At 48.6% G+C, this 12,436-nt stretch overlaps 1 protein-coding gene across 1 annotated transcript in view; it reads right to left on the bottom strand.

Annotated features, from left to right (window-relative positions):
* Nucleotides 1–12,436, bottom strand: part of ATP8B4 (ATPase phospholipid transporting 8B4 (putative)) — a 5,389,235-nt gene that overhangs the window by 1,285,526 nt on the left and 4,091,273 nt on the right. The window lies entirely within an intron of this gene.

Raw genomic sequence — 12,436 nt, 5'->3', positions numbered from 1 at the left:
TCCGTCTTAACAAATTGGTGTACAGCGGTGGGATACGACTGAAGGTATCCAGTGTTGCGCACGAGCGAAGGCATTTCAAGTTATTCCCACCAGGACAAGTAGTGAATTGTTGTAGTATAACTTTAAAAAGGCCATAGTCCTATCTAACAGTATGGAAACAAATACCTTGTTAACTTTAAATGCTTCTAAATCTGAAACATTGAAAAAGATGTGTGCGGAGAGAGGTGTCTCCTCTCAAGGCACCAAATTGGATATGATCCAAAGAATCGTGGCGTGGCAAGAAGCGCAGCTTGATGCTATAACTTCTGAGGACAGTGCGGAAGGAGGTGGGGCTGCTCTCACTGTTAGAACCGACGGTTCTGCCACTGCACTGATCCACCTCAACCACGAGGAAAGGGGGGATGAGATGTCTAATGTTTCCTCTGCCAGTGTCGATGGGGAGGCCATGCTTGAATTCAAGAAGCAAAAGTTGTGGTTTAGGCAGAAGGAGCTTGAGTTCAACATAACCAAACTAAGAATCGAACAGGCCGAAAAAAAGAAAGACAGGGATCACCAGTTGGAACTGGCCAAGCTTCAGGTTGCAAATGGATCCAAGGGTCCTGGACATGGGTCTGGGGCCTCCTCTCATCCACGGTTTCCAAAAGATCTGCTCAGTGTGTATGAGGAAAAGAATGACATTATGTACTGGCTGAATACGTTTGAGTATGCATGTGAAGTTCAAAAAGTTGACAATGCTGATAAGATTGCCTGGTTACTCAGCAGACTGCCCCATTCTGGCTGTAGTGCCATTATGGAAATGTCGAAGGCTGAGCGAGCTGATTTCGCAATGTTAAAGCAAACTCTCATTTTAAAGTTTGGAAAGACTCCTGCCCAATATTTAAAACGATTCCGAGAGTACAAGAAAAAAGAAGGTGGTACTTGGGTATCTTATGTAACCGAATCCTTAAAAAACTTGACTGGCTGGGTCAAAGGTTATAAGGTTTGTACCTTTGAAGGCATGATAAATCTTGTCATGCTGGAACACATTTTTGCATCTTCTTCCCCGGAGCTTAAGCAGCATTTGGCCGATTAGAAGGAGATAGACCCTAAGAAGCTGGCCATTGCAGCAGACTTATGGGTGTCACATCAAGTGTCCCATAAGGACAAAACTCATCCTGGTAAGCAGGAGGAACGGAAAAAGTCCAAAGATAAGGAGGGTGGAGAATCTGATAAATCTTCTTCTCAAAAGGGCCACAAAAAGAAAAATAAGGGTAAGACACAAGAGAACTCACAGGGTAGTGGAGGTCAGCCTCCGAAACAGAACTCTGGTTACAATAAGCCTCCCTATGTAAACAGACCCAATGGATCTTGTTTTGCTTGTGGAGCAACTGACCACGTGAAGGGGGATCCCCGGTGTAAGGTTAAACCTTTGGGGGTCCACTCCGCTAATCTGGCCTTCTCCTCCTACGAGGAAGAAGAGATTACAGGAGCATCCTTCTCCTCAGACTCCTTCCCCAGCGGGATAGAAGCTGAGGTAGTTTTAGTTTCACTGGGTTCCTGGGAGCCTAAAGTCGCAGAGGCTTATGCTAGGATTCCAGATAATACCAAGCACTACTTTAGAGACAGTGTGCTGATCAATGGAGTGAATACTCAAGCTCTTAGGGATAGTGGGTGCAGTCGAACTGTAGTGGATTCTACCTTGGTAGACTCAGATGAAGTTGCCAGAGCTACTCCGATGCCCACTAAGTTGGCTGACGGCCCACCTCGCATGTTCCCAGTAATACCTGTCAATCTTACTTTAAATGGTACAGCAGTCAGGATTCCAGTGAGCATTCAGAGAAACGTCCCAGGAAAGGTCTTGTTAGGCAATGATCTCAGAGCTTTAGGGCTTGTAGGAGATACTGCCGACAGACCCTGCACACGGTCTCAAACACTGGCAGCATTGGCCAAGACCAATACGCCGCCCCAGCCGAAGGGGAAACCCAAGGCGAAAGGAGTAAGCAAGTCAAGACGAGGGAAAGAGAGCATTCCCCCCAACTCGCCTACCACTGCGGTGGAGGAAGTTGGTCAATCACCCGGGCCTGACGAGGAGGTGGCGATGCCTGAAGTATTTGACCCCAACGACCATCTGGAACTAAAAGACTTGTTAGTAGAAGGTGGTCCTGACAGGGAAGAATTCAGTAAAGGCTAACGTGAGTGCCCATCTCTGGAAGGCCTAAGGAGACGGGCCTGCTCCCAGCTTGAGGGTGAACCTCCTGGGACGCATCAGATTTATTGGGAAGGTGGACTCCTGTATAGTGAGCCCACAGTGTCTACAGAATGAGACAATAGGAGGTTGGTGGTTCCCCTTGCTGTAAGACCCTTCCTCCTGCAGTTGGCACATGAGGTGCCCCTTGCTGGTCACCTTGGTATTGAGGACCAAGCAAAGGTTATCCATGCACTTCTACTGGCCCAAGATGGGGGTGCAAGTAGAAAGTCAGTGCAGGAGTTGTGCCTCCTGCCAGTTATCTGGTAAGGTTGGCTCGACAATCCAAGCTTCATTGGTACCACTCCCAGTTGTGGGAGTACCATTCGAAAGGGTAGGGATCGACATCGTTGGTCCCCTTGACCCTCAAACATCCTCAGGCAATAGGTTTATCCTGGTGCTGGTCGATCATGCAACCACATATCCTGAGGCCATCCCATTGAAAACTGTAACTGCCAAGTCAGTTGCAAAAGCGTTACTTGGCATATTTACTAGGGTTGGCTTCCCTAAAGAAGTTGTGTCGGATCGTGGCAGCAACTTTATGTCGAGGTATATGCAGGCTATGTGGAAAGAATGTGGAGTCAACTACAAGTTCTCTTCTGCACACCACCCCCAGACCAATGGTCTGGTGGAACGTTTCAACAGAACGTTAAAGAGCATGATTGGGGCTCTGGAAGAACCTCAGAGAAAAAAATGGGATCTTCTTTTACCATGCTTACTGTTTGCCTACCGAGAGGTACCACAGGAGGGTGTTGGCTTCAGCCCCTTCGAACTTCTGTTCGGTCATCCTGTACGGGAACCCTTAGCCATAGTCAAAGAGGGATGGGAGATGCCCACTCCCCCTGTTACTACCAACGTAGTAGATTATGTGCTGGGGCTCAGAAAACGGATGGTACTCCTGATGGGCTTGGCTAGTGATAAATTGAAGGCAGGACAAGCGCTGGTGAAACATTGGTACGACCAGAAAGCTTCCCTCATCAACTTTACACCTGGTCAGCAAGTCCTGATCATGAATCCCATAAGGCCTCGAGCTTTACAGGACAAATGGTCAGGCCCTTACACAGTGGTGGAGCCCCTGGGTGAGGTTAACTATTTAGTGGACCTTGGAAGGCCTGGACAGGCTCCAAAAGTGTTCCACGTAAATAGGCTGAAGGCTTTCATCCCAAGAGTCGAAATCGCAGCACTGCTACTGGCTTCAGATGTTGAGGAAGAGGAGTCTGAACCTCTCCCCGACCTGTTCCAAAGCGGTCCTTCAGATAGCTCCTTTGAGGGTGTCCGAGTGGCCCCTCACCTGACTTCTAATTGGCAGGCTGAGGTGAAAAGTTTGCTTAGGCAGTTTTCCCCCCTGTTTCCACAGTCGTCTGGTTTGACAACTTGGTGCAAACATAACATAGACACAGGAGACAGTGTACCTACCAAATGTAGGGGATACAGGATATCAGTCAAAGTACGGTCTTACATTAAGACCGAGGTCAACAATATGTTAGACCTTGGGGTGATTGAACCCTCTAGTAGTCCTTGGTCCAGCCCTGTGGTTTTGGTTCCAAAGGCAGGCACTTCTGAATTGAGGTTCTGCGTGGATTACAGGGCTCTGAATGCTGTCACCAAGACAGATGCACACCCCTTGCCTCGAACAGATGAGCTGGTGGATACTTTGGGTGCCTCCAAGTATCTCAGCACGTTTGACCTCACTGCTGGCTATTGGGAAATAGCTTTAGCAGAACATGCCAAGGAGAAGACAGCGTTTTCTACTCCAGACGGCCTTTACCAATTCAGGGTAATGCCGTTCGGGTTGAAAAATGCACCTGCCACTTTCCAGAGGCTTGTGAATCATGTCTTGAATGGGTTGTGCGAATTCTGTCTTGCATATCTGGACGATATAGCAGCTTTCAGTGCCACCTGGGAAGACCATGTGAAACACCTCGGAATTGTGCTCCAGGCTCTTCAGAAAGCACACTTGACCATAAAGGTTAGTAAATGCCAGTTTGGACAAGGCTGAGTGGTTTACCTTGGACATGAAGAAGGTGGAGGGAGGATACAGCCTCTTCCCAGTAAAGTACAAGCAGTACAAGACTGGCCTACCCCCACTACACAGACCCAAGTGAGAGCCTTCTTAGGACTCACAGGGTATTACCGCAACTTCGTGGCAGACTATGGCACCATAGCTGCCCCTCTGACTGCCCTCACCACTCCGAAGAAACCCAAGAAGGTAACTTGGACCGACGAGTGTGAGAAGGCCTTCAATGGCTTAAAAGACTCCTTGTGCCAGGCACCTGATTATCAAAGACCTTTTATTGTGCAGACGGACGCCTCTGACACTGGGATAGGAGCTGTACTATCGCAAGTAGATGAGAAGGGTAAGGAACACCCAATTGGTTTTATTAGTCGCTAGCTTAAGGACAGAGAGCTCAGATGGTCCACAGTGCAGAAATAATGTTTCTCTGTTGTGTGGGCCCTACGGAAGCTGAGGCCCTAACTCTATGGGACCCACTTCACTGTGCAAACTGACCACAAGCCCTTAAACTGGCTAATGAACATGAAGGGAGAGAATCCAAAGTTGCTTAGGTGGTCCATAAGTCTACAAGGCTTCGACTTCACTATTGAGCATAGGCAAGGTGTCCAACATAGCAATGCTGATGGGTTGTCCAGAATGTTTAACCAACCTGAACAAGAGACTCATCCAGGGGTGGATTAGTTCCCCCTGTCCATAGTCTGGGAGGGGCGAGTGTTAGGAAAGATTTCTTAATTGTGGCTAATTTTCCTTCCATGTCGCAACCCCTAAACTTTTTGCTGTTGTTTTCACCATGATCTAGACTTTGCCAGAGAAGTGCAGCCTTCTGCCGCACTCCTCTGGGCTTTCGCTCCATTCTTACGGGGAAACTGACATGCCCTTAAGACAGTCAGTACCGGGAAACGCTGTTTTCCGTAGTTTCTTTATCATGTTGCAGCCTTCGTGCAACATGGCACAAGAGGGCACTGTAAGCTACGTTACTACTCTCTTGGGTCTCTAGTCTTCTACAGGCCCTAGATACTCTCTTTGGATTGTAAATGAACGGTGCAAATGAATCACGGACGGGATTGGTGGCAGCGATCGTTTCTTGTGTTTTTGAGCTCCTTTTGGCGTTTTAAGCGCGTTTCTCGCGCTTAGCCCAAAATGGTGGCCTGGCTCCCAAAATGGCCAGACCATGAGGCTCTTTGTCCTGTCCGATGACTGTCTTGCCCCCTTCACCTCCCCCAGGTCGAGCCGACCCGAGGCCTTCCTTATTTGGGTATGTACTTTCCCGCGAAACACAGATGCTTTCGCAGGCTTCTAGAGGCCTGTGTGGGCCTCCAGGATGGGGGCTGGGATGTCTGGTCCCAATACCCATCCTGGGCGCTAGAGAGTCTAGGGTGGTGTGAATGCCTGGGACCCCCGTGGTCCGTGATGAGGTCCACACATGGTGTGAGTGTTTTATGAGCGGATCTCCAATTGGGTCCCCTTCGTTTTGGCGCGAAGGGAACCGTGGATAAGAGGGGGCTGGAAACGCCACTACCATGTCGATCTCCTGAGTACTCACGAACAAAGGGATAAAGGAGCCAAGTATCCTGCAACCACGAGGCTGAACCAAGGAATCGCTGGTGACCCGCTGAAGGACTGCTCCTTTGCACTGCTGTCGCTTTGTGAAACCCTTTCTACCTCGGATCGAACGAGAAGGCCTGTACTGGTACTTCGACCCTTGGAATAGTGGAAACAACTATTCTCGGCATCTTCACCATCTCCTGCACGTAAGCCTTCGGAAGTGTCTCAGGGCCATCCAGCAGACTGACCAACCTACCCAGGAGTCTGGCTCTGTAACTGCCCTCAGGTTGTGTTGTATTTCGAGTCCTTGTCACTCTCACACTCTCACACGATTCGTACACTTGGCATTCCCAGGTCTGAAGTGAGTAGTGTACATTTGGCTGAGATACATACGGCCGCTCCGTTGCCCTGCTGTGGTAACAAACTGTGCAGGTTCACTGCGTTTGGGATGCCCTCAACTCTGCTGCTGCGGAATCTACACGACGACGAGACGTCCCCTGCTCCTATCTGAACCTGCCAGCACTGAAACAGACGCGGAGAAGCCTGTGTCTGCCTGCATCGGGGACCGGTGAGTAGCATAGCTAGGAACTGGTCGCCCTCCTGCAGTAGCCCATAGCCTATCCTCGCTGTGTCAAACAGCACGCCTTTCCGTACTCGCGCTCTGCTTCTGCCCACAGTGGAGGCTGCGCTTGAGTCGCGGAGCTTTGTTCATCTTCATTTGTTCACCGAACTGAACTGCCTGATTCCCTCGAAGAGACTCCCCTTTTTGCCCGTTGGCACCAGCGTGTGCAGGTACTTTTGAGCACAAGGCTCAACTCTTCGTAGGGCTTGGACTTCCTTTTAGTTAGGTGCCTCTGTAGGAGGACTGGGTCTGATTATTATTCGCACTGCCTGTTTTCCTCCCCATATAGGTGGTCTACACATTTCGTGCGTCTAACGCGTTAGACTCGTTTGTATTTGTATATATATTGTATTGGTTTGGTATGTGTTGGTTTGCTGGAGTTTTATTGTGATTTCTCGCTATGGTCAATGTTACAAAGGCCTTGTAATAAATGTGTCTATATTTTTAATATAACACCTGTTTGGAGTAATCTGTAAGTGTCCTTGCTGTGTGCGCTCATTGCAGGCTTTCAGTCACCCTCACCCCTCTTGAGACCTAGTCTTGACCGCTGCGATCGCTACCCTGATTGGTCTGGCTTGTCCAGAGGTTACCCTGTTCCAAGAAACTAGGCTGGCCTTCTGAACCTCTGCGCCTCCAGGACAGAGTTCAGAAATCCGTCTTAACAATCTCCCTCCTTGCAATGGATTCAACACCATTTTAGTGGTAGTGGACTTGTTTTCCAAAATGGCCCATTTCATCCCACTAAAAGGCTTACCCTCAGCTTCAATCCTGGCCAAGGAATTCCTTGAACAGATAGTCTGAATACACAGGTTTCCTCCCATCCTGATTTCAGACCCAGGCAGTCATTTTATTTCACGTTTCTGGAAAAAATGTTGCGAGTTAGCTCAAATCAATGTAAGACTTTCTATCAGTCACCATCCACAAACCGATGGTCAGACCAAGAGGAACAACCAGACTTTGGAGCAATACCTAAGATGTATGTTACACCAAACAGAAAGCAGTTGGAAAGATGTTTTGTGGATAACAGAGTATGCCTATAACAATTCTTTACACTCCAGCACTGGGCAGAGTCCTTTCTATACAATATATGGGATGCATCCACAAACCTCCAATCTTGAGCCGCCTCACCTTCTGGAAATGCCAGCTGTAAGAAGTTTGTACACTACCATCACTCAAGCCTTTAAACAGGCGATAGACCATCTGAAGCAAGCTAAGGAAAGATACAAGAAATCGGCAGACGTACATAGAAGTGAAGCCCCAAGGTATCAAGTTGGGGATGAAGTCTGGCTGGCCTCGAAACACATACCAGTGAAAGGAACCCATACCTTCAATCCCAGATATTTGGGTCCGTACACCATAAAGGCCATCATTAATCCGGTAGCAGTAAAATTGGACTTACCCCCACACATGCAGATTCATCCCATGTTTCATGTCTCCCTTTTGAAACCAGTGCAACCTGGGAACCGAGTACTGAAACCACCAAAACCAATCATGGTTGACAGAGAACCTGAATTTGAAGTTAAGGATATTCTGGACTCAAAAATCATCAAATCAAAAATATTTTATTTGATAGACTGGAAAGGATACGGACCACAGGAAAGATCATGGGAACCTAGTGATCACATTCATGCTCCATGGTTGTTAAAAAGGTTCCATCATAATAATCCGAGCAAACCTGGACCGATGGGAGAACCCACCGTTACTGGGGCTTTGGGGGGGAGTGCTGTCATGGTGCATGCTCCCAAACATCTGGAGCTGGTGGGCCTACCCCAGTCACTGGCACGCATAAGGGCTTATAAAGCCCCAAAGGGTTGTCCTAGGACTTTCTGGACACAGTCCTGGCACCATTGGCACCAGGCTCATAATATTCCATCTGGTGGTAAACTGCATGGGACTACATACACCCCAGCCTAATGGACTGGGCCATCCAGTTTACCCTGGGTGTGGCTGAGGGACTACTTTACCTGAGATTGCAGCATGAGGCTGGAGGGACTATTTTACCTGGAACTACTTACAAGGCTATTTAAACCACACCCTACAGACAGAACACACTTTGCGTTATTCTGCACTCCTGCAGCGTAACGCTCACCGTGTCTGCTTAGCTCCAGTACCCGAACTTCAACAGCCATGCCTGTCCGGGAGTCACGATCCATCAGCAACTGGGAAGAAGAGAAAGAAAGGAACAGGAATTATTACAGCAGTTGAGGCCTTACCTGAAGCATTCCATCCGAACGGTCGCGCCTTCAGCTGCTTTCCGGCTCGTCGCTCCTGCAGAAAAGAAAGCATCTGCAAGACTAGCCGATACTCACCTGGAAACTGCTTTCTTCTGGGATTTCTTTGAAGCGGTTCCTCCAATCGCCGCTACGGAGCCGCGCTGCACCTACATTGCAGAAAAAGAAAAGAAAAACAGCAGGTTAGTCGCGCACGGGAAAAAAACATTATTAAAGACATTCAGCGCCACATACTCGCGCTATAATCACCCGCAGGAAATCTGCTCAGCGTTGTAAGAAGAGGCAAATCTTCATCTGAAAACCGCTCAAGGCTGCGCCTGAAAGAAAAGAGAAAACAAAAGTTAAAACTTCGGCAATAAAGACATTAAGCAACTGTACCAAGCATAACTTGGCATAGAGACTTAACCTGCTGAGCCAAGCTATTCAAGACTCCGCTACAGCCCCGCAGGATCAGTGAAGGAACTCGATCCAGGGAGAGACTGAACATATTGCGCCCCTGCTAGAGATCGTAGGACGGAGGGCCCACCATTAAAAAACCCAAGGTGAGGCTGAAGCAGAGAGGGGGCATTAGGAGGTTACGGGAGGTGGGAACCAAACTTGCCCCTCACGGCTCGCTAATATCTTATTTCGACATTTTAGGCAAACGCTTCCTGGGAAGCCTCATCATTCAGTCCCGTGTAACGCCCGTGCAGACATCATTCGTGCAGCTTCGTACGACACCCCCATGGAGACCAGGTGAGCGTGACACTCGTTTTGGAATGAAGTGTTCGGGGGGAATCGCGATACCACCACACCATTCTCATTGCATCGATTCCCTCAGAGGCAGTACAAGCAACGAGCAGTTAACATTGCAAAAGCTGGGGGAGAGAACCGATCGAGGGGAGCCAAGTCCAGGGAGGGCTCCAACCGTGCCCCAACATCCCCACAGAGACCAGTTGAGCGTAACAATCGTTTTCCTGAAGTCCCCTTCTGTCTCACCTTTGTGTTCAGGGATCCCAAAGAAGCGCAGGTTATTCCTCCTCTCTCGATTTTTCAAATCGTCCATTTTCAGTTGGTATTCCTCTTCTCTTTGCTCTATATCCCATAGTTGCAGGTTCATCTGGGTTTCGAGAGCGTCTATGGATGCTTGGTTGTTTTCGACACCTTCAGGTCTCTCTTCAATCCTGTCAATTTGTTCTGTTGTCTTGTCTATTTTTCCACCTATGTTGGCTCCCATGTTCTTTATCTCATTCAGGAGGGCAGCAATGTCTCCTTTTGTCGCTGCTGCTTCTGTTCCAGAGGTCTCCATGCTCACTGTGTTCGTGCTGTCTGGGGGAGGCGGTGACGGGGACTAGGCGTATTTGGCCAATTTCAGTTTAGTGTCCATATAGCGATTGGTGTACCAGAGGAGACACGCGCCCTCAGTATCAGTGGTTGGTGTCGATGGCACCAAGCTGATTTCAGGGGACTTTTGATAATCGAGAGTCTAGGTGGAGGAGCACCAGGGAGAATTCTCTGTAAAGGCTAATTTTCCAAACCTAGTGAGTCCCCCAGCAGCTTTGCTGGATTTCTGGGGTTTATTTTTTTCTCCTGCTAAGAGTGAGACTCTTTTTCTCCCACTCTTAGACATGATTTGAGGTGTTCCTTTGACTTTGTATGTGTTTTATGGGCTATGGGGTCCTTTACCCCATAGGGCTTCACGTGTTTTTGGTATGTGGGTTACACAGCACCCTCCGTGCAGTAACCCAGGGGTGTCGTAGCGACCCCCAAACATAGACTCCATACCCTGGGACTGACTACTGTCTCCCAGGGCATGTAAAGTCACCATTGGCTTTACTAGTCTTAAATTGTGAACAGAACCAGTACAAACCATCATATTGTAGACGTACTGGTCGGGGCAATTCGATTGCCCCGGGGTGTGTTGTTCGAGGGGGCACTGTCCAGTCCCCCCCGACCGAGTTTTGGCTGGTGTCAGTGGATACTACGTTTTATATTCGACCGCAAATATATTCTATGGGATTTTCCCATTGTTCGAGGCAACCACTTTTTAAAATAGCCTCGAACATACCGCTGGTTTATTAAATTAATATAAATTCCCCGGTTGGTATTTTTTGCCGAAACTTGGTTTCAAAATGGCGTTTGTGTTCGCTTCTGTGACTCCAACCCAAGTCGAGCCCTTTGTTCCACCTTTTGGCGGGCTTTTCCACAGAAGCCTCCAAAAGTGGTGCCACTCTGTCTGGGTACCACAGAGGGTGTGGGAGGGGGTTTAGGCACCCTGGACTGAGTTGCCTTGGCAACTCAAGTCACACTCTGGTGTGATTGGCCCAGTGGTGAGCCGCCCGGCTCACCACTTAGCATGTTTGAGTGACAGCTAGGACTGATGAATGGGGGTTTTCTGCATAAAAGCAGGGCTTTGGGGACTGGAACTTCAGAAGTCGCCACAGGACCTAAAGAATCCGAGGAGGGAGAAGCCGAGCCGACCTGCAACGATGACACCACCGGTGGAGCCCTGCTGAACTGTCTCACCACTTTTCCCGACGACAGAGGAGATCTCCAGTCTGGAGAGTCTTCTTCCTTTGACTGGTGGGGATAACCAGTTTGCCCGTCTTTTCGCCTTCCTGGACCATCTCGTGGCCGCCTTGCCTGTGCCAAGCACCCCGGCTACCGGAATACCACGGTTTACCACTACCGCAAAGAAAAGGGTAGTACCATGTAATCGGAAAACTCAGCGGCTGGTTTCTTCCCTGACAGTGCAACGACCTTCATCTTTCCTCCATGTCGAGACATCCTCTTCCTCTGGACGAAACACTGACTTGCACCCGCTGCCAGGAACAACTGCCCCCGCTGGAGCATTCTTCCCATTTCAGGTACTGTATCCCGCCTGGCTTCCCTTGCGACAGATCGTTCGGGGTGACAGTAAATCCTCGACTTTCTAACCTGGGTTAGCCTGCGGCCTGTTAACTAACTTTTCCTGACTTGATCTCAATCTTTTGTGAACTATCTGCAAAGACTCTTTGGGCATAACCCCACTGTGTGATCCTAAACACATTTCGCTTTCACAAGAGTGGGCCTGGCATTTGAACTTCCTTGCTCTCCAGCAGACTTTGTCTAACCTGCCTCACTGTGGTTCTTTGAAAAGTATTGAAATTGTGTGCTTCCATAACTGCATTTTTCCCTCCCTTTTTCAATAACTTATTAGAGCACCATTTTAGGTTAAGCGCTCACCTCTGTCTGAAAATAAGTGGTGTTTCTCACTAAGACTTGTCTAATAAGTAATTAGGGTTGTATATATATTATAGTGACTGTGTGTTGAATTTACTTAACTCTTTTTGTGCTAGTGTAATTTACAAGTGTATCTTTAAATAAATAATTATATACTTTTACACCAAAGCTCTGGTCAGTGTTTGCTTGTGCTACTGGATCTCTGTACCTATTGTGTATACTCTATATACTGCCTAACTGATCTTGAGAGAAGTCTGACTGCTCAGCCACAGCTACCAGGTAAATCTGGGTGGTAGACTGCTACCAATTGGGTTTACTGCCAATCACCTGTAGTCCTAAAGCTTTTGCAGTGGTCCCTAAGGGAACTGCACAGGTTTCTGCCTAACAAGGAGTGGTCGGTTAGCAAAGTGTGGGTTGCTACAATTCACTTAGCGCAACTACTGCCCTTGCGATGGTGTAGGGACGCTATTATGTTGCTCTATACTTGGGGAAGGCCGTTGCGTTTCTCTTATATGGGAATTGTGACCTATGGCCTCGCTTCCACTGATGGATGTAGTCAGATGCTTCTTAAATTAGGTTCAGGGACAGGGGTCTCTGAT

This window comes from Ambystoma mexicanum, chromosome 11 (genome assembly GCF_040938575.1).
Source record: "Ambystoma mexicanum isolate Mex_15411 chromosome 11, UKY_AmexF1_1, whole genome shotgun sequence".
Taxonomy (NCBI): domain Eukaryota; kingdom Metazoa; phylum Chordata; class Amphibia; order Caudata; family Ambystomatidae; genus Ambystoma; species Ambystoma mexicanum.
The sequence above is the reverse complement of the archived record's forward strand: the minus strand, read 5'-3'. Positions and strand labels throughout refer to the sequence as shown.